Consider the following 21,204-nt stretch of genomic DNA (forward strand, 5'->3'; position numbering starts at 1 on the left):
TCAGGTTTACGACTGTGCACGGCAATTTGCAGGCAACACCGAAAACTGCCGTAAATTGTCGGAAATTGACGTGGGCCTTGCTTGGCAGTTGTCCCCCCATGACCCCTCCTCCCCTTAATTCTAGGGGAGGCTTTATCATGTAAATGAACATGCTGTGAGCTACACAAATGCAAATCAGAGTAGCAGCAGGGGGAGTTTTATCTAGGTTCTGAATTTTTTTGACTAAAACAAGTTTAAAGTTTAAGTTAAAATGTTAACTTAAATTTAAGTTAAATGTACTCGTTTTAGTTCACATTACTAAATTTTTAGGGCAACCAGTTTGCTCCAATTTTTTAAGTAGATTCAACTTGTCCGGGCTCACAGTGTAGATTAATTACTCTGTATGTCATTAGCAATAACCAATGTTATGTAAAAAAAAATAATAATAATACAGGACAGCAGTTCATGTCTTCAACCTTTAGAGAGGTTATGTGATGCAACAAGACAATGAACCAAAGCACACAAATAAATCAAGTAAAGCATAGAGTTTACATACCAACATTAATTTTTCCACCCTGCACTGTGAATGATTTTTTAAATGGCTATTAATCATAAATGTGAAAAGTACAAGTTTGTTTGTTTATAGTTAAGTCAGATTGTGTTTTTCTGTAATTGTCATTTAAATTGAGCTCACACCACATTTAATGAATTATCAATGCAGATTTTCAAGAGGTGGTTTCCTGGACAGGGTTTAAATTATGCCAAGAGTAGGCCTTAATCTATTTAATCGTGAGTTAAAAAATTGTTGCCTGGAACAAAGATTAAGCACAGATTACTAACACCTGGACTATGAGTCCTGAACTAAAATAAACTGGATTCATTTACAGTTTTATCTAATTGCTTACACACAATTTCTGAAAATATGGCTCCATTTCTTGTAACTCTACACACAAAACATCAGACATCTCTTGCAAAAGCAACACTTTGTGCAAAACTATTTTAACTATTTCCAAAAATGTTGTTTTTGCATATATCTAACTACACACAATGCACAACTGAGGAATTTACAGTTGAACTGAAATCAACTGAACTGAATCAACACTGAAGTCACTTGAGCTGAATATTGACACTATATTGGCTTGTTAGAGCCGGTTTACAGCAGAATTTGTTTTGAACTTGTTACTGAAGCTGCTATGAAACAATATATTTTGTTGTATGCATATTCTTTCTTTCTCAAACCTTAGTTTTGATTTCTAAGTGATCAATTTATGTATGTGTTTTCACACATGATCATTGGCTGTATGGGTCCTCAGTAAATGAATGTGGCATTTAAATGGCAAAAGTTATTCTTGTCTCTATAACTTATGGCTTCCTAAAGACACGTTTATGGGTAAATAAAATATGTTTTGATATTCATTTTATTTATATTATTAATATTTTAAATATAATGAAGTCATTTTATTATAGCACTCATCAGATGTTCCTGGAAACAAAACAGAGACAGAACAGTATAAACAAACTATACAACAAACTAAACACCAAATTACAAAAACATTATGTGAAAGTGAATAAAGTTGTGTGTGTTTTCAGTTATAAATATGTGCTGTGTAAATTAGCCTATACTTTTAGAAATTATATATAGCCCAACTTTAAAAAACAAACAATAACCCATATAGATAAATTATAATAATTGTATAATATTAAGCATTTACTTAATATACATTGTAACATTAGGCTACTTTACTCTAGCACAGTAGTCAGTTAAGCAATTAATTAATATCTTATATTAATATGCATGTAGCCTAGGCTACATCTAAAGGTAAGTCTGCTTTAAAAAAAAAAATATTACACTTCGACATGTACAGAATGTGCGCGTTAAGAAACACGTTCAAATGTGTCTTCTTAACATGTTAAAACTGTGCGTCGACTGTGTATGTATGCCTGTTACACGACCAGAATGTGCGTGTCTACACAAACAAAAGAAACACGTAAAAAATTGCTGCGTTGAAGCGGAAAACAGGGCGTGTTGTAACGATCATTAGTCACGCGTTTCGTTTAAAGAGATTTGGCCCCGGGCGCGTTCCATATTAGAGCCCTAGTCCAATGAGGTGCGAGGTCGAGGTCATGGCCATGACGCGTAGAAGACGAGCTTTAAACTTTTTTTAATGTTTTTTGCTGCTTTCCTTTTTCGTGATCAACAATGACAGGACACCGTCTTCAACTCAATCTCTGCATGGACGCGACAAACTTTTTGGACTCATTTTCAGGAGGCTGTCTTCGTCTTCATAACTCTGAGGCAAACTGCAGGCGCTATGAACCACAGCATGGGTAATGTAACGTTACGATTTAAAGAATATGCTTTTATTCAGCTGTATAAGGAAATGGATGCGTTAATAGATCCGAGCTTAAAACTGCACATTTTGTTTACACAGACTATCCTCGCCTCATGACGAAGCTGTGAGCTCTTATCTGCTTGGAGCGATTTCCGCGAGTCCAGATTTAACCGCTGATCATGACGAAATTGTGTGTAAGTAACTTCTAATGTGTTTCTCATTCCTTGTTTAATTTTACCGTGACTGTTTTTATTAATACCAGTCTCATGTAATTGTTTTCCAGCTGCCTGTAAGACGTATTATGATGAATCGACACGCCGGAGCTTCAGATACAAACAACCTGAACTTACATAGCAGGCGGAAACTGCGAAGTTTAGCTCGGAGTCGATCAAGAAGAAAAAGGGTAAGATTTATTATATTAGATCCGTTTTTTGTCAATGTGAGTATTTTTCAGGTTGCTTATTGTCTTTATGGATTGTATTACAGTTGCTGGAAGCGAGAGTGTGCTGGATGAGGTGGACATTTGGAAGTCCGCGACCATTGAACTCATATCTGACGAGGAAAACGGCTTTGTTGACGGGGTGTCTGGATGGATTGTGCGGCCACCGCCCTCTCGCAGCCTGGAGCACGCCGAACTTTACATTACGAGACTTTACTGCTGCACTGTACATAGTTGTGTGTTTAACAATAAAGCTCTTTCTTTGAGTAAACCGCTGTGTTTTATAAATGAAGCCCTTTCTTTGAATGAACAGCTGTATGCTTATAAATGAAGCCCCTTGTTTGAATAAACGGCACGGTCCGTATAATTTTCCCATATATTCCTTGATGGTATGAATACTTCATAGCACAATAACATTAATATGAAACACATTATTACAACATAAATTATATATTTATTATTATTGGGGTTTACATTTATAATGAGCCAGGGGGACCAATAATGATTGGTTTGCAGTGATCTGCCAACCAATCACGAGGGATTTTTCTTTTTTAAATGTAGTGGCTTCAGCCAATAGTGAGTGAGTAAATTCAAGTCTGGCCGTTGACTCTCTGGTTTCGCTGCTATTCATATGCAAATTAGAGGCGTCGCACCTCCGCGCGGTCTCTCAGCGGGGGGGGGGGGGGGCTCTCCACCTACGTCATGGTTCGTTTACGACAATTTGTGGCACAGACGAACGCGGCGTTCGCTGCCTCTAAATTGTCGAAAACTGCCGAAAATTAGGGAGATTTCCAGGAGTATACAGGCGTTTACGGGGTCGATTAATACATTAATTGACAAGGATACATTAATAATTTATACATTAAACATTGCGCATGAAATGTTTATTGATTTGCATATATTCATACAGAACCAGCTTACTGGTTAAAAGGTCATATACAGAATATAGAGAACACTACACTCAGGGGTCAGGATGGCCTAAACGTGGGGATCAGAGTTAAAATGAACAGCACACTTTGGATTTGAGCAAGTGCTGCTTTTCTTGTCATGTGTGGAAATTTACAGGAGGAGTGACTTTGTTTGGGAAACTGATAAAAAGCTGAGTGCTGTTATGTCTAGTTAGTGCACTCTGCAGACATTGAAGATGGCTGTATGACTGGGACTCATTTCTTGCAAGAAATTAAATCTTTATAAAGACAATTGGGCAGGTTTTGTCTCTTATTCAGTAATGCGGCGATAGTTTGAAATTTTGCCATGACAGTTGGTGTCAGAAGCGGAGATTCCATGGATGTGCCTTCTGGACCCCGGGAGCGGATGGTGACTGATCATCCTGGACTTTAGAGTCACAGCTCTACCCCGACATATTGAGGGAGAGAGGCCAACCGCTCAGGGGGTCCGGAGGGTCCGACCACTGGAACAAACGAACCCGAGGTGGCAACGGGATGCTTCTGGTAAGAGACAAACTTAAAATTCGGGGAAGAATTTTGATGAATAGAATTTGTTTAAATTGAAAAGGAGTTAAATTGAAAATTGAAATTGGGTTGGATAAACCATAGTGGGGTCTGACTCTGTGGCGAATGCAACGTGGTTGATTTGTTTATGGGATAGAAACTGAAACCATGTGGGCAAATTGCAACGTGATTAAAATTTAGAGAATTTTGAGATATCACGTGGGCGAGAAGACCGTGCTGTGAGCCGGTTTTGGGCTATTGGGAGCCAATAAGAGAGGACACTACTGGGAGTGTCCGCCCGTCTGGTCTTGGGTGAAGAAGATCAGATCTGAACGGAGACGTCCGACAGATTCATTAGCGTACGCTAGAGGGGGAAAACCACAGAGACAGACAGCCAGTATGGGGAAGTCCCAAAGCAAGCTAGCTGAATATGGTACACCGGTGTTTTGTCAAATGAGAATTATATGGGAAAAATGCATGCAAGAAAGAGAAGTTAATTAAATATCATGATTTCCCAAACAAGGGAGCACCAGACTGAAAGTGGTGAATGAGTCAGTTGAAAAGGGGAGATAAACTGAAGGGTTGTTGTGGGAAATGTATGTGAGAAATGCGAACAAACAGTGAAATGTTGCTTAAAAGAGGCAGATAAGAGAGAAAGGAAAATGTTGTCTTATCACGCAGAAGTCACAGCTGTTTAAAGATCGCTGGTGAGTATGAACATTGACTAAATTCTGGCTAACATTTTTAGGGATATGATCGGTAATTTGATTAGTTGGTATAAAGATTTTGAGATGAACAAGAGCAAACGCTGTAAGCAGCTCCGCTCTGAAGGCCTGACTTCAAAGGAAATTGGTGGACCAGTGAAGGAAAAGGGCAGAAATGTTTTGTTTGTAGCCAGTCAAGTTGCTGATCAACTTTCCAATTACAATAAAAGAGAGAACAAGAAAATTCAAATTTCTAGATTCTTTTTTGTTTATTCATTAATTTGTAAAATGGGTAAGGTGCAGTACACCCGAAGGGAAAATCCCAGAAGTGACTGAGATATACAATTGAGTAACTAAAAGTGATGTTGGTGAAAAAGCAGATAACACCATAAATTGCAAGCCATTGTTTGTTTTATTGGACCCCGAGCGAGCTCTGTTCTCAGACAGACTGCCACTTTTGGAGCACACAGGTTGCTGAACGTTGCTCCATAAGCTAAAGATGAGAGTGTTTTAATTGTGGTCAGCAGGGCTATTTTGGGCGTAATTGTGTTCGAACACCCATAAGGCGTAGAAATTGTGGCAGATCAGGCCACCAGACTAAATTCTGTAAACGAAACACAGTAAAACGAAAGAAACAGAGATTTACACTCTAAGAAAATGAGATAACAATAAGGCTAATAAAGTCTTTGGTGATTATTTTTGAAGGAAGGATTTGAGATCATTTTAATAGGAGGTTAAAATTAAAAATAAAGATGATAAAACGTGCTGCAAAGATATATAAATCCTGATTAACCGAGTTTCAAATAAAAACTATATAATAAATATGTTATTGCTCTTCTCACTTTTGCAAAACTCTGATAATGATGATTTGATAGAATATTGGGTTGTTGAAGTAACTATAGGCAAGTTAAAATGTTGAAAACCCTAGAAGCTGATGTTTTGGTTTCAAAAGATAAGCTTGTGCTGAGCTAATAAACAATTTGTTATCTGAATCTAGCCACCACGTGGCCTAACTTGAGTAACAGAGACTCAATCTGAGTGAAAATTATAGTTTCTGAATTCACTGTGAGGGCAAAAGACAAATATAAAATTATGATCATTTGAAAATGTAATTTCTGGCAAAGGATAGAGTTAAAAGGAAAATGTCTGATGTTTATTTGGAAACAATTTTAATTTCTAGCCAGATTTTACACTGAGCTAGTGTGAAGAGTGAAACGTTTATGAAAACGCAGTGTACCAGCCCTGAAGGTCTCAGTCTCTCTCTGATCCCAGACCAGCTCAAAGCTGATATCTGAGCCTGTGCCACAGATGATAGAAGATATTGATGAGTAAAAGCACAGGGCATTATGTGAACATAAAAGACAGTTAGTTGTTAAGATAAATTTTTTTTAAAAAAAGGTGCCATCAAGAGGGCAATAAGAGATGTTTTCAAAATACAGACTTTTAATTAACTGAAATTTTTGACGAATGTATGATATGACCAGTAACTTCTGTCTGCTCTTAGCCTTCACCATGTACAGAACTGATGGCCTTGGTCACAGATGTAGCAGAACATTAAATTGAATGGACAGTTGTTTTGGCTAAATTCACTGAGAATAATCTAAGCACTGCTATGGGGCAGCTTTGAAGAAGTATGATGGATTTTAGTGATTAAGTTGTGTTATAATTAACCTGCCTCCATGTTTTTACTAATTTGAAAGCAGACCAGATGGCTCTTGAATGCACTTTCCAAAAGGCTCCAGAAAATATCGGATCCTGCTTAGGGTCAAAGATCTCAAAGCGATGAGAGGTTGAGCACGATGTGGTTGTTCCCGATGACGGGTAAGACTTCCTACGGCCTGACGGGGGGCAACCCAAGCCAGGGAAATCACGATAAGTCATCTCGGACCCCCCCGGAAAAAAAAAAAAAAATGGAGGGGGTTTTATGTGAGGGGTGTATGAGAGGTGAGGCAGATGTCTGTGAGGCCAGCAGCATCTCTGTGTTGGGGGGGGAGCTGTGTTTCGTAGGGGCCAAGGTCAAGACTGGACACAGTAGCCCCTGCCCTAATTAGGCCCCTCTATACCGCTCACCAAATACCGCATAAATTGAGAGCCAGGAAACACCCTGAAGAAAAGAGCTAAGATTGGCATTTAAGAGCCAGCTGAGACCAGCTGTGATTGTGATTGATAACTTTGTGGAACAGAACAAAATTTATTTGTATCAGTAAAACTGTATGATATTGAAATAATATGTCTGTATCATAGTCTTAATCCTGCAGGTCATTAGGATGGCAGAGGATAATTTGGAGACATGGTGATGGCTTTAAGAGGACGGCTTTTGAAGTTTAAAGAGAAGGTCTGAATAACAAAGGTATCTAAACTAAAGATAACTTGAAACAATTTCACAGTATAACTTATTGGAGATGTTCTAATTTGAAAGTTAAACAGTTAAATTTCTAAACTTTGTGAAGGATTAATGATTAAGGGTTAGTGAATTTAACATTATAGAAAAAATCTTAGAAGACGGTGAGAGAAGGAGAGACTGCTTCAGTGGAACAAGGGATTGTACTCTGTCTGCGATCTGAGACAAAACAAAAACAATGATATCAGAACAAAACAACCCAGCAGACTTTTCTAAAAATAGATTAGTAATGAACAGATTTGAAACGGGTTAAGAAACCATGTAAAAGCACATTTTGAGAATGAGCAGTTCATATTTATGTGTCCTGATTGAGTGTAGTGTGCTATTAACCTCTGGAATGAGTGTTTTTATCATTACAGATGGGTTAGTTAAGTGAGACGACAAACGCTAAGGAAGCTGATTATTCTGAGCGAATCTGGTGAAAGATGATCCAGAACATGGACGAGCTTTAAATGGATTGGTATCCAGCTCAGTCTGTTAATGGTAATTATGACTACTTTGTCATTTATGATATTGTTTTTTGAATTAATCTATGGATTAGTGCATATGTTAAAGCGGAATAGTTAAAGAGCACCTATCATGGAATTTTGAAATTTACCTTTCATGTAGTGTGTAACATAGATCTAAGTGAACAAAAACATCCTGTGATAGCTTGAAATATGACAGTGCACCGTATATATAGTTATTTTCTTTCAAAAGTAAGAGTCGACTCTGAGTCATTTTTAAGAATCGTTAGAAGACCGAAGCTTTTTCTCTGACTAGATGACGTCAACTTGTCAAGTTATTTGAATACGATACGCCCACTTATTGCGCTCCAAGACGTCAGTGAAAACTAGAAAACATCATGGCGATGAGACGCTGTGTTCTGAAGTGCCACTCAAAAGCAAACTTTTTTCATCTGCCCAAGGATGAGCATTTGAAGACTAAGTGGCTTGAAGACAAACCATACATCGTCGCGATTGAGTGTTTATTATTAGTCGTCAAATGTATGTTTCGCGATCTCAGGAAGCTTTTATTATGGACTTTTATTATGGCACATGGTATCTTCTTCGTCTGTCTGTACCATATATGGATTACATGTGCACAGAGCGCCCTCCGGCTGCCAGTATGAATTGAAAACAACACATAAGAGACACGCTCATGATTAGGCTATTTCTGCCCATTTTGAGGAAGTATTGAATAAAAAAATACTCCTCTGTTTAGAAATTTGACACAGACATATGAGAATCTATCAATATGTCTCCTCATCTGCACACTTTTGAACTAAAAGCCCTGAGGGATGTTGATTTGTCGCGAGTCTTCGTGAGGAGTTTTTTTATGAATGAGATCAGCTGAGGCTCATATTACAATCAAACAGTACCGACGCGGTTTTCATATTCATAACTCCTGACACATATTAACAAATTACTGTCATTATAAGACTTTGATGGGCGTTCCGTTTCCGAGAATATCTGCACAGACTATACCAATCACAACTGACTGGGTCATCGGACCAATCACCGCAGATTAGAGTCACGTAAAGGCGGGGTTTTGAAAAGTGAATCACTAAAGGAATCATTTGAGAATCGCTGTCAAAACAGGTAAAAATAAATGCATATTACAAGAAAACTAAAGTCTTTTTTGTCATTGCATGCATGCAAAACTGTTGTTGGGGACTTCTAAAACAATATTTGGAACATTTTAAATGCCATGATAGGTGCTCTTTAAAGATTGCCGCCCATCATGGGTTTAACACCCTTGTATAAATTCAACAGAGGGTCGGAGTTTAAATAATGTCAATTGATTAAGAATGCCGTCCAGTCTATAAAATTTACATTTGCCAGAGACAAGTAGACAAATTAACTAAAGTCACACTATCTAAATTATCCAGAGACTCCCTAATATTTATGAAAGGCCAGAGGGCGAACAAAGGGAGAACTTATAAAAAGAAAGAGTTTTATTTTATGTTTCCTCTGAACGGAGGCATGACATTAGATGTCTAAGAGAGCTTCTATTTGTGTATTAAGGGCTGAAGGAGCAGGCAGAGAAGTCTTTCTGTGTGACTAGAATTGAGATAAGAGGAATATAATATTTTGGTTTCTGCAGAGCAGTAGAGATAAGAAACAATAATGATCACATGGTGCATCTGCAGACGAGCTCTTTGATAGAGGAATAATGTGACAAGTTAAAACAGAAGAGAAATAGCCCAAAAAGTGATTTTTTGGTGGAAAATTGATTTTCGGACAGAATTATGAAAAATTAATGAACACCTGTAAAGTTAAATAGATTTAATATACATATATGGAGTTGAAAAATCATTTTGAAACGGCTTTAAAGAAATTGATGGTACTTGTAGTACAAATTTGAATCACTTTACAGTGATATGGGAGATTATGAAAATTTGCAAGTTCTTGGTAAAGTTATAACAATTTTGGGTTTAAGTGGCAAGGTGAGGATTCGATGATAAGTTTAAGATTTTGGGCCAATTGGAGCATATGTCTAAAGAGTTTTAATGGACAGGGCATGGAGAAAAGGGTACTTTAAAAGAAAGCCCTGATGAATGGATTTTGGATGGTTTACTGATAACAGGAACTGAAAAGACTTTAATAAAAATTGGATATTGATTATGATTAAGTATGATGTCACAAGATAAAGATAAGTAGGGTTGGGTATCGTTTGGGTTTTTTTCGATTCCGGTGCCAAACCGATACTTTTAAAACGGTTCCGGTGCCTAAACGGTGCCTGAACTGATACTTTTTTTTTTTTTTTTTAAAGGCCACCAAACGAGGTGGATGACATTAAATGGCTTTTTATTTATTCATTTATTTATTTATTATTTAAATTTAACCATTTATTAAAAGTTTAATGTATACTTAAATGTATGAATATAAATAAATACAAAACACAATTTACTTATTTACAAATTATAATTGACATATTTACAAATTCACAGTAAATCCTAAGCCACCCAACTACAACAAGCCTAATATAAAACAGTTACAGTAATAACAGCAGTCGTCTGTATTCTTGCTCTGCTACAAACCAGCTTCGAGCTTCAGCTTTATTTTGAAATATGATCATATTCTCTGGCTAAATATTTTAGAACACATCGCCTTAATGTTTCCATGGTGACGCGTCATGTTTCTCACATGACACAGCAGCCGCAATAGCGCTGACAGCTCAGCTGTATCGGGTTTATTTCGTTTTTTCTTTTTATTCAAAATATTCACAAACTTCTTAACTGTGTCACGAACTATCTGATGTTCAAATGTGTGAGTGAATGTGTGTTAGTTGATCTATAAAGCGCAATGGGCGGCGCCATGTTAGTTTGCGCCTCATTGCGCGGATCTGTCGGATTTACAACACTTGAGTTCATTCTCGTCTCACGAAATACATGAAAGTAAGTGACCAGTGAACTGGAAGAAGAATAGAGTAAACTATAGAGTTACTTTATAATGTGCATTTATCTGATGTGAATAAAACACGTAACGTTAGTCAAATTATAACCGTCTGAAAGGATTGTCATTGCCGCTTTCATAGACATCAGTGTGTGTTTTTTGCTAGTACTTATGAACATTTAAATGTCTGAAACCTGAAATAAACATGATGTCGTTGAAAACACTGAATAGTTGTCATGAGTTGTGATGTGACGAGCGCTGAGCGTCTGTCTCTGGCTCAGCCAAAGCGCGAAAGCACGTTTGAATTTTGGCACCGAAATGAGGAACCGAAATCTGCGTTCTGATTCGGTCCGGTACATACCGGTTATATAAGTACCGGTGCCATATTGGAACCGGATTTCGGTACCCAACCCTAAAGATAAGTGAACAAGCTGATTGAATGTAATACGAATTGATAACTATGGCATTTTGATGAAGTGTATTTAAAATTAGCAAACTTAGATTTATGTTCATTAGTGGTTAAATATGGTGTGGGCTATGGTGAGTTAGAAAGGGTCTGCTGGAAATAGTATGTTTAACAAAAACAGGGTGGTTTGTGAAGAATGGTGTTGAAACAACTGACTAGAGGAAGGTTGATTGTGAAGCGGAGTGAGAAACTGTGGGCATTTAGCAAAGTGACCCCATTGACAGACACAAAAAAGAGAATCGGTGCATGACAGACATTTGTGCTTTGGAACTATGCCCTGCATGGGCAGAGGTGTCCTCTGAACTGTGAGCAAAGCACAAAATGTAAACTGAAGGATGGTTTATGTAGAGACTTAAAGTGCTAAGATGGATTATTATCTATCTTACTTATTTTTATCGTTTAGTTTGAGTTGTACCACTTGTGTTTAGGACCGCAAAAAGGTCTGTTATGATTTTGATTAATTAAGAGAACCACTGATTGTTTGTTTCTTCATGTGTTTTCTAAAGTGTGTATTGGGTCTCTGAGGAGTGACTGTGGGTCTGGCCTAGGGATGTGTGATGTGTTACTAAACGCTTGATAGCAACAAGGTGTCGTGTGTTTGGATTTTGTAGGTATCACACACCCCTAACATGTCGGGAGTGCAGTAACAGTGAGTACTCACTTAGTCCGGCTTCCAGAGATGAAATATGGATTTGTCTTTCATTTTATAGGATACTTTCAGTATGTTTTTGGGGAAAACCTTCTGGTCAAGACTGCCATTCGTAGCTTGACGGGAGCATGCAAGCTGATGGAGGGTAAGAGCGTAACGATGTACACAGACAAGCGTTATGCGTTCGGAGTTGAGCACGATTTTGGGGCCCTGTGGAAACGCAAGAAAATTTTAAAGTCTGATGGGCGCACAATTATGAATGCTTCTTTTGTGTCTAATCTGCTAGACACATTTTTCTTGCCTGGCTAGGTTGCTATCTGTAGAATGCGCAGCGAAACTAACAACAAAGAGTTTATTTCAACAGGAAACTGTGAGAGCAGACACAGCTGCGAAGGCCATGGAATTGCAACAGACGACACAGCCAGAATGTTTTTATTATCTGAAATAACCACAAATGTTTTGCCTTCCTTATAGACTATGCAGTCAACTCAGGGCCAGAAAAAAAGCAGCGATGGGAACAGTGTGACTGCACTGTGCAAAATGGCGTCTGGACGAGTAGTGATGGCAAGCCTTGTTTACCCCCCCAAAAAAAAAAAAATTATTTTTGATGATTATGATTAATGGCTGCATGGGTGATCACGCAGCCAAAGGGGGAATGATACTCAAATACACGAGTTTATGAGGAGGTTACAATATTTGCTGAAAATTTTTCGCATCTTGATGCGTATTGATATACACGAAAACGAGAAAAGGCCTCGATTAAATCTGAGACCGTTTGAGACCGTTTTTTTGGAAGACCACCATTCATGGGAATGGAAGGGGGTAAACAATAGCTTACATCAATAGAATTGTGAATTATTGCATAGAGATGTCTTTTCTGTTGTCTAAGGTCTGTGTGCAGGTAAAATTTGGGGAAACCAGCTGGGACTCCTTTACACGACATCAAACCAGGTGATTTCGTGTTGATAGCGGGCAACGGGAGGAGGAGCTGGAAGGCGAAAAGGTGGCTGGGGCTTTACCAAATCCTCCTAACAAACGCTTACCGCCGTAAGAGTGGCTGAGAGGGAGACGTGGGTACACGCAAGCCACTGCAGAAAGTTTTACACCAGCAGGAAGGGGAGGAGCGAAACCGGAAGTGAAGAAAGCCATGACGAAGTGCCAGGGGAACAAAGCCTGTACTTTTGCACGGCTGCAGAAACAACAGCTAGAGATAAAGACGAGCTGCTGGCTTTGTCTGCAAATGTCCCATGTCTGCAAAGCAGTACCACTGACTGTTGTAACACTAAATTAAACTGACTGTTTGATCCCGCAGCAAATGACTGAGATAGTGAGAGCTGCGAAGAACATTGAGCACGGGAAAATCCCAACAAAACATCCAACATCTGACTGTGAGAGGACTGAAGTCAGAGTCTGAGTCAGAATTGACACGGTAGTGGGTGGCATTATAACTAATTTTACCTGCCAGGTTAGAAGACAGAATGACACTTCAACTGCGACAGTTTGGGTTTATGGTTAAGCTTATAATTTTATGGAGAGGGGAGTGTTGGCAGGATGATGTTAACCAGCTTTGATGAATGTGGGGACATGCATGTATTTACCAGGTAATGAAAACAAGAAAAAGGATAGACCGAGGATAAAGTTAATTCTGTGATAGGGACTTTACCAGATAGAGCAAATGTGGGTTGGTCTATTTTCCTGGGGGTGGGTACAGCAGAATCGATAAACAAGATAAATGGGTTAGCATGGATTGTACTAACCAGCTAATAGCATGGAACACACTTTAACAATGGTAGATGAGGAAATGAAGCAAATCCGAGATGAAGATATCCAAAAACAGACTAGTTTTAGACATGATAACAGCTGAGAGAGGGGGAGTTTGGAAAATGCTTGGGGTATCATGTTGCTTTCATATTCCAGATTATAGTGACAATGTAACCAATATAATTGAGTAGCCTGCATGAGACAGGCTGTAAGAAAACCTGAGAGAGAAGGAAAAAAAAAAAAAAAATTTGTATTGATTTGTATGTGTTCACAATGTATTTTTCAACGCATTTCCAGGATAGTTCAACGAGTAGTGAAGCCCAGTGTATCACAACAGATGGTCAAATTAGACATTTATGACGGGTACGACGAGTGGATGAACAAATCTAGTGATAGGAGATAGTGACTAGCAAAGTGAAGAATGAAAAAAAAAAAAAAAAAATAGGGGATTATGTTTTCATTGGTTTAAATCTGGGCGGCCTTTAGAGGCCTCAGATATCTAAATATTATAAGTTTTTTTTTTATAAGTAAAGTTTTTTGTTTGCAGTGAGTGGGGGGCTTTACCCACAAAAATAGCCTATGCATATTTTCTTTCTTCCTTCACAAATTCAAGAGTGTAATGAGAATGGATTATTGAATTTAATTATTATTATTATTATTATTATTATTATTATTATTATTCATTCAGTTTAGATTTTCGTTTTAATCATTTAAAACTTTACTATTACATTTATTCATTGTCATATTTACCCCTTTTTAACCTTACTATTATGTTTACTTATTTTCGGTTGCAGTCATATATAATATATATACAATGATAAAATTTTCATTATGGTTTATCAATGATGTGATAAAAAGAGGGGATTGTTATGGAAAAATTTAATCATAGCTATACATTAAACATTGCGCATGAAATGTTTATTGATTTGCATATATTCATACAGAACCAGCTTACTGGTTAAAAGGTCATATACAGAATATAGAGAACACGTTCTACACTCAGGGGTCAGGATGGCCTAAACGTGGGGATCAGAGTTAAAATGAACAGCACACTTTGGATTTGAGCAAGTGCTGCTTTTCTTGTCATGTGTGGAAATTTACAGGAGGAGTGACTTTGTTTGGGAAACTGATAAAAAGCTGAGTGCTGTTATGTCTAGTTAGTGCACTCTGCAGACATTGAAGATGGCTGTATGACTGGGACTCATTTCTTGCAAGAAATTAAATCTTTATAAAGACAATTGGGCAGGTTTTGTCTCTTATTCAGTAATGCGGCGATAGTTTAAAATTTTGCCACGACAGTGAGCAAATGTAAGTGTTTAATAATTTTCAGCATGCACATTGAGAAGGAAACTGAACAGGAACAGCATTAACACAGATGACAGACGATTGCTTAGCACAGATTGATGAAAATAAATTAAGTACAGTATTGTTAGATTTTATTTTACAATTAGTTTTCATACTGTACATTGGTTTAAAAGTTATCTGTTTAATAGGGGACATTGTGTATTTTATATTGGACGTTTTTCAGATGTGAAAGAGTTGAATGTGGTGTTCCTCAAGGAAGTTGTTTAGGACCATTACTATTTTCTATTTTACCAATAAACTTCCTCTTGTTTTAAAGTGCGCACGGACAGTCATGTATGCAGACGAAACAACATTATATTAAACTGCAACATCAATTAAGCAGTTGTCTACTGCTTTGGATGAGGAATTACAATTGATCAAAGTAGGTACAGAATAATAAGTTGGTTGTAAACTTGACAAAAACTAAAAGCATTTTGGTGATCCATAAATCAGAGTAATATCTGAAATGTCACTCACCAAAACCAGATTAGAATAACTACTTCAGATTATTAAAGATAATTTCAGATTGTCTCTCTGCTTTGTTTTATAAGAAATAATTTGTAGAGAGTTCCTAATGTCCTGTAATGTCAACTTTTATATAGTAGTACTAGTCATAATTTCAACACTAGTCATAAAAATAAAATAAGTTGTACAAAATCTTTTAAGGAACATCTAATGGCACAATAGTAAATTGTTGATATTTTGGGTTTGTATGTTTCATTGACTTTATTGTTGTGGATGTATTTTTTACTTGTTGGGACCTCAGGAAGAGTAGCCACTGCCTAGGTATTGGCTAATGGGGATCCAAATGAATAAATAAATAAACTAAGATCATGGATGAAAAAAGACCATTTAGAGCCAATTTACTAAGGAATTTGTTAATTTTTTTTATTGTCTGAAAGTTTCTAGCATGCCTAATAAGACCTTGATCAGCTGGTACAGGTGTGTTGAAGTGGGGTTGGAGCTAAACTCTGCAGGACAGTGGCCCTCCAGGAGCAGGATTGGACACCCTGTTATAGACACTTCCAGTATATTTATGAGAGTATAAAAATGACTAATGGGCAACATTGATTAGATTTCACTTCCTATCATAGTTTTGGCATTTGGATGTTATTGTTTAGCTATTGACCGATGTCATCATATTTCCTGTGGTGTTTTTGTTTCAATTGGACTAGCAGTTTCGAGGATAATCGCAAAAGTTTTGTAAGTGCTAAATTACACTGTTACAAAAACCATAAGGCAAAACCTTCCATGTTTGGTATCGTTGGACTCGGCAAGGATTCAGGAGTCAAAGGAGATGACTCCCGTGAAAAAACACTGGCTTGAAACTTCTTAGACTCCTTCAAGGCATTGTGCCGATATGCAAACTGTGTTTTTTGAGATATGCCAATGTTCTCATAGACTATCATGGCACCCTGGACAAAGACACTCAGATAATAAAATATTTTTTTATTCAAAATATTTCTCAAGTGACACAAAATGTTTTTCAAGTGATCGAACTTTGAGGTCATAGACATGTGACCCGAATTTTGTGAAAATATCTTGTTCCGTTCACAAGTTAGTCATTTTAGTGTAAGTGGCCCACGACACATTGAACTTTTTCATTCCCCTTAGCGACCATGAATCGAAAAATGGAAATTCTCATAATTATTAATAGTCTCTCTCCAAAAAACATTTCTACAGTGGTTTGGTTCCAATCAGGGGAAAATTGTGGGAGTAGTTCACAAAAGTAGGTTTTTCAAAAAAACCAAAATTTATCGAAATTGCCGCATGAAGGGCGAGCCAATCCGAGGCATGCATGTTGTCCGCCTTGAGCCAAGGATTCCAAGTATATAAGACACTTGAGCCCACGCCTAACGGTTTAGGAGTTATGAGCCATTTCGTACTTTTGCTCACTGTAGCGCCCCCGTCAGGCCGGTCGGGGCGTGCCTCGGTGACGCTGGTAGTCGTAGTGAGTACTACCAGCCCTGAAAGTTTCATGTCTCTACGACTTACGGTTTGGTCTGCCCGATCAGTTTTAGATGGAGAATGATGCATCATGGGAAAAAGTACAATTACAATAGGGTTTCAGCACTTCGTGCTTGAACCCCTAATTACAAGGCTGTAGAGAACAGTGCGCCTATTGCAGACTTATATTTAATTAGGTTTTAATTACATTATTTTAATATAGTAAGTCGGGAACTAAAGTGAGCCGGTCTAAGGCATGAAACTCCAGGGCTGACAATGAGTCCCAATCCGGCCCTGCTAGCGCAAGTTTAAGCGCTCACAAACACTCCCGTTAAAATCACAGAAGCTGACGACACGGCAAAATAAATCTCTTACATCTGCACTTTGTTGTTTAAGATTCATGTTGATGACAACAGAATTCACGAGTTTCAGTAAGAATTCAGTCAGAGAGTGCGCGCACGGAACAAAACTCTGTTTCAGCGATGACTAATCTGAACGCCTCTGATTGGCCATCACGCTCGACAGAAACGCGTGTGATTGGTTATAATGCTCAATGCTGCAAAAGGAAATCTGAGAGAATGCAGCAGTCGGGTAGCCTCGTTTTACCAGACTCTCGTACATTTAATTTGTACATAGAGTCTGGCCACTCTCCATTGACAAGCGTTAACTTCCTTGAAGGCGGGTCCTCTGTTGAAGTTTAAAACTATTGGATCTGCCAAGAGTCACTCTGGATCTGCCTAACCAATCGCTAACGTTTGGTCGTGACGTATGTCACGCGCCGTTCGCCTTTGATTCTCACATTAACTGTGCACACCACCTCAGTGTTGTCAGTGATAAAACCTTGTGCATTCGGATTGTGATTTATTCACGGTAGAGAGGAGAGTTTTGTGATCAGAACGCGCTGCTCTCGTGGTGCATATCTCGTGCAATCATAACATGATTGTATGCTGTCAATAAAATGTCATATGCTTGGTATTAGGCATGTGCCGGTATCAAATTTTCATGTTGAGATTAATTGCTGAAGCTTTTATCACGGTATTATCACGATATTGAAATAAGTTGCAAAAAAAGTGTTGTCATACTATAACAGGTTAAATCACTTTCAAAAGAACCAAACATTTAAATACAATAAAGCAATACACAAAAATGTATAAAGTAAACAAATATTTAAAACAGATTAAAGTGCAAAAGAATTATAAAGAACAATAAGTATGCTGAAATGTACATTTAACTAAGATTAACACATGCTTTAGAAGTATTTTTCATTGTCAGTTTGTTAATGAAGGAACTAATGTTAAATACTGGAGCCTTGTAAAGTGTGTGATTGAACAACAGTCAGAACATATTCAAACAATATCTAGGGCATGTAATTTAGTCCAGATTAAAATATAAAATGCAAGTTTGAAAATGAATAGCCTTAAGTCTTTAAGTATTATGTATTAGGTTATGTGATTACTGGGGAAACGGCTGCATTTCTGCTGTTCCGTCAGCGCCCTCTGCTGTCGAAGAATGAATGTGCACTTCAGCGAGTCTCCTCTTTCCGCCATGTGCTCGGCTCATGCACGGTCTATTTACATCAGTGCGTGTTCCTCTTTGACATGTTTTTCATTTTAAACGGTTGATGGGTAAAGTATTCTTAAAATTCATTCTAAAAATCAGAATAATTCGTAATAAATAATTATTCACTGTATTTTGAAGTGCCCACGATAACAACATTGTGCATGTTCATTATTGCGGTAAATCGTATTACCGTTTACCGGCACATGTCTACTTGGTATAAGAATAAATGCTGCCGTGAATAACAGCCCAATTCAAATGTTTACGTACTTTTCTTCTTTTATTTTTTGAGCGGTGATGAAATATTTTGCTCTTGTAAACACTTGCCAGTATTTAAAGAAATACAAGTCTAGAAATGCAAATTACAGCTCACACAACCGCACAGTGCTCTGAAGGGGTCTATAAAGGATATAAACAGTGAGTTTTGAAATGATATATTCTGGAAAACTCAGAGATGTGGATTCGGACAGCAATTACATTACCACACGACCTTGGGGTTTGTCAAAAGCAGTCGATAATTCAGCCTGGGTTTCTCGCGGGTGGTGGGAGACGGACAGCTTCAGAAACTCCTTCACCACTAACGAGCTGAAAAAGACTTTTCCCGGACCACAACATCAGCAGTACAGCAGTGATTGTTCTTGCTCCGTGTAAAGGGAGTTCGTTTGTTCAGGGAAGGAGGCGGGAACCGGCGAACGTTTAACAACTTTTAATCAAATAATAAACACAAAAGGAAAGTAAAAGCGACAGGCGCACAAACATAAAACACAACTTAAAATCCAGGCCTGGTCCTCTCTCGTCCTTCACCGGTGTCGCTCGTCCTTATATGCCTCCGTGCTCCCTCATGAGAGGACTCGAGACCGGTGTGTCTCAATCACGCACACCGGTGTCGCTCGCTCGTCCACCTCGCCACACTCCGACTTTAACTTCTGGACATTCGTCAGCACTGCCACACACTCGCATCTTTCACCGCCGCCATTACTGAACTACAACTCAAACTAGCGCACGACATCAACGTCATCGCTCTCAGCCACTCCCTCGGTTCGCTGATTGGACCGGTAAAAAATTGTTCGGGCGAAAACCTAAGCATATACAGCAGTCTCAGACGTAGTACTGAAGGAAAATGAAAATTGAGCGGAAGTACATAGGAGGGCGGAGCCAGGCTAGCAGTCGGGTGGATCGAAGGAATGAAGTATGTTTACTGAGATTCAAAGTTTGTTAAACCAATATTATCACTTAAACATATATTCTATTACATAGTACAATACAAATTTCCATGACTTTTCCAAAACTTTCTGGTTTATTTATTTTTCCAAAACTTTTCCAGGCCTGGAAATTGCTACTTTAAAATTCAATGACTTTTCATGACAGTACGAACCCTGTATCAGATTTATGAGAGAAGTAACATTAAAAGGCACAGTTAGTATAGCCCTTTAATGTAATAATTACATTGAGTGTTTTGTGCTTTTGTCTTTGCTTACTACTTGAAACTAGGGTTGGGCGATGTCACCTAAATCGGCAGCTGACGATGTGTACATCAAAACATCGCGATGGACGATGATATCGCCCGGGGGGCGGGGGGGGGGGGCTATATTGCTGGTAATAATAAAATTTTCGTTATTATTAGTTATTATGTAATTATTATTCGTTATCTTACTTTAATACTTAATTTATTTTATTTCCCAACTAATGACTCATCCGGCCTTTCCAATAGGGTGCACAAGTAGCTTCCTTCCACTTAAGAAGAGCTGTGCATTTTAAGCAATTTTTATTTTAATATCTCTTTACATAATTTTTTTTTTCTATTTAAAAGCAATAATTTCATTATTTTACTAACTCAAATAATGACTCAACCGCGCTTTCCAATAGGTTGCATGTTAGGGGAAAAGTAACTTCCTTCCACTTAAGAAGAGCTGTGCATTTTAAGCACTTTTCATTTTAATATCTCTTTACATAAATATTTTTTTATATATATTTAAAAGCAATAATTTCGTTATTTTACTAACTCAAATAATGACTCATCCGCGCTTTCCAAAAGTTTGCACGTAAGGGGAAAAATAGCTTCCTTCCACTTAAGAAGAACTGTGCACTTTTAAGCACTTTTTATTTTAATAGCCCATCTCTTTACTTTAATTTTCTCTTTAAATATTTTTTTCTTAAAAACTATAATTTCGTCATCCGGGTTTACCAATAGGTTGCACGTGAGCAGAAAAAAGTAGCGTGCTTCCACTTAAAGATTTGATACAATGGCGTTGGTATTGGTTGCTAAAAAGGGTACTACTTCGCCTATATGGCAATTTTTTGGATTTAGACCTGATGAGAGTGGGCAGCCAAGGGACCTGACTGAAGTTGTGTGCAAGATCTGTTCATGTGTGATCCGCGCAAAAGATGGACAGACGACCAATCTTCATGACCACCTGCGTGTTCGCCATCCAGCAGAATATGCCACCTTGCCTGCACGTGCTGGGCCTAGCAAAAAAGCTAGCCAGGGTCAGCAGACGATAACTGGGGCTTGCAAAGCACTAAATATAAAACCGACAGTGACAGATGGAGGCAGTTGACAGATGCGGTAACTCGGTTCCTGGCCAAAGAGATGGTTTCGTTCAATACAGTGGAGAAGCCGTCATTCAAGGCCATGCTGCATACCTTTGAGAAATATTTCCGACCTGGCAGCTCGTACTGTTTATCAAAGACGGCTATTCCAAACCTTTTCAACGAGGTTAGAAGTAACATCACGAAAGAGCTGGGTGATGTAGAATATTTGGCCCTGACAACGGACATGTGGTCCAGCTGCAATAT

At 38.1% G+C, this 21,204-nt stretch overlaps 1 protein-coding gene across 4 annotated transcripts in view; it reads right to left on the reverse strand.

Annotated features, from left to right (window-relative positions):
• LOC307140756 (cellular tumor antigen p53-like) overlaps window positions 1-21,204 on the reverse strand; it is a 121,937-nt gene that overhangs the window by 81,297 nt on the left and 19,436 nt on the right. The gene's annotated exons all lie outside the window — the stretch shown is intronic.

This window comes from Gobio gobio, assembly GCF_949357685.1.
Source record: "Gobio gobio genome assembly, chromosome: 2".
Classification (NCBI taxonomy): Eukaryota; Metazoa; Chordata; class Actinopteri; order Cypriniformes; family Gobionidae; genus Gobio; species Gobio gobio.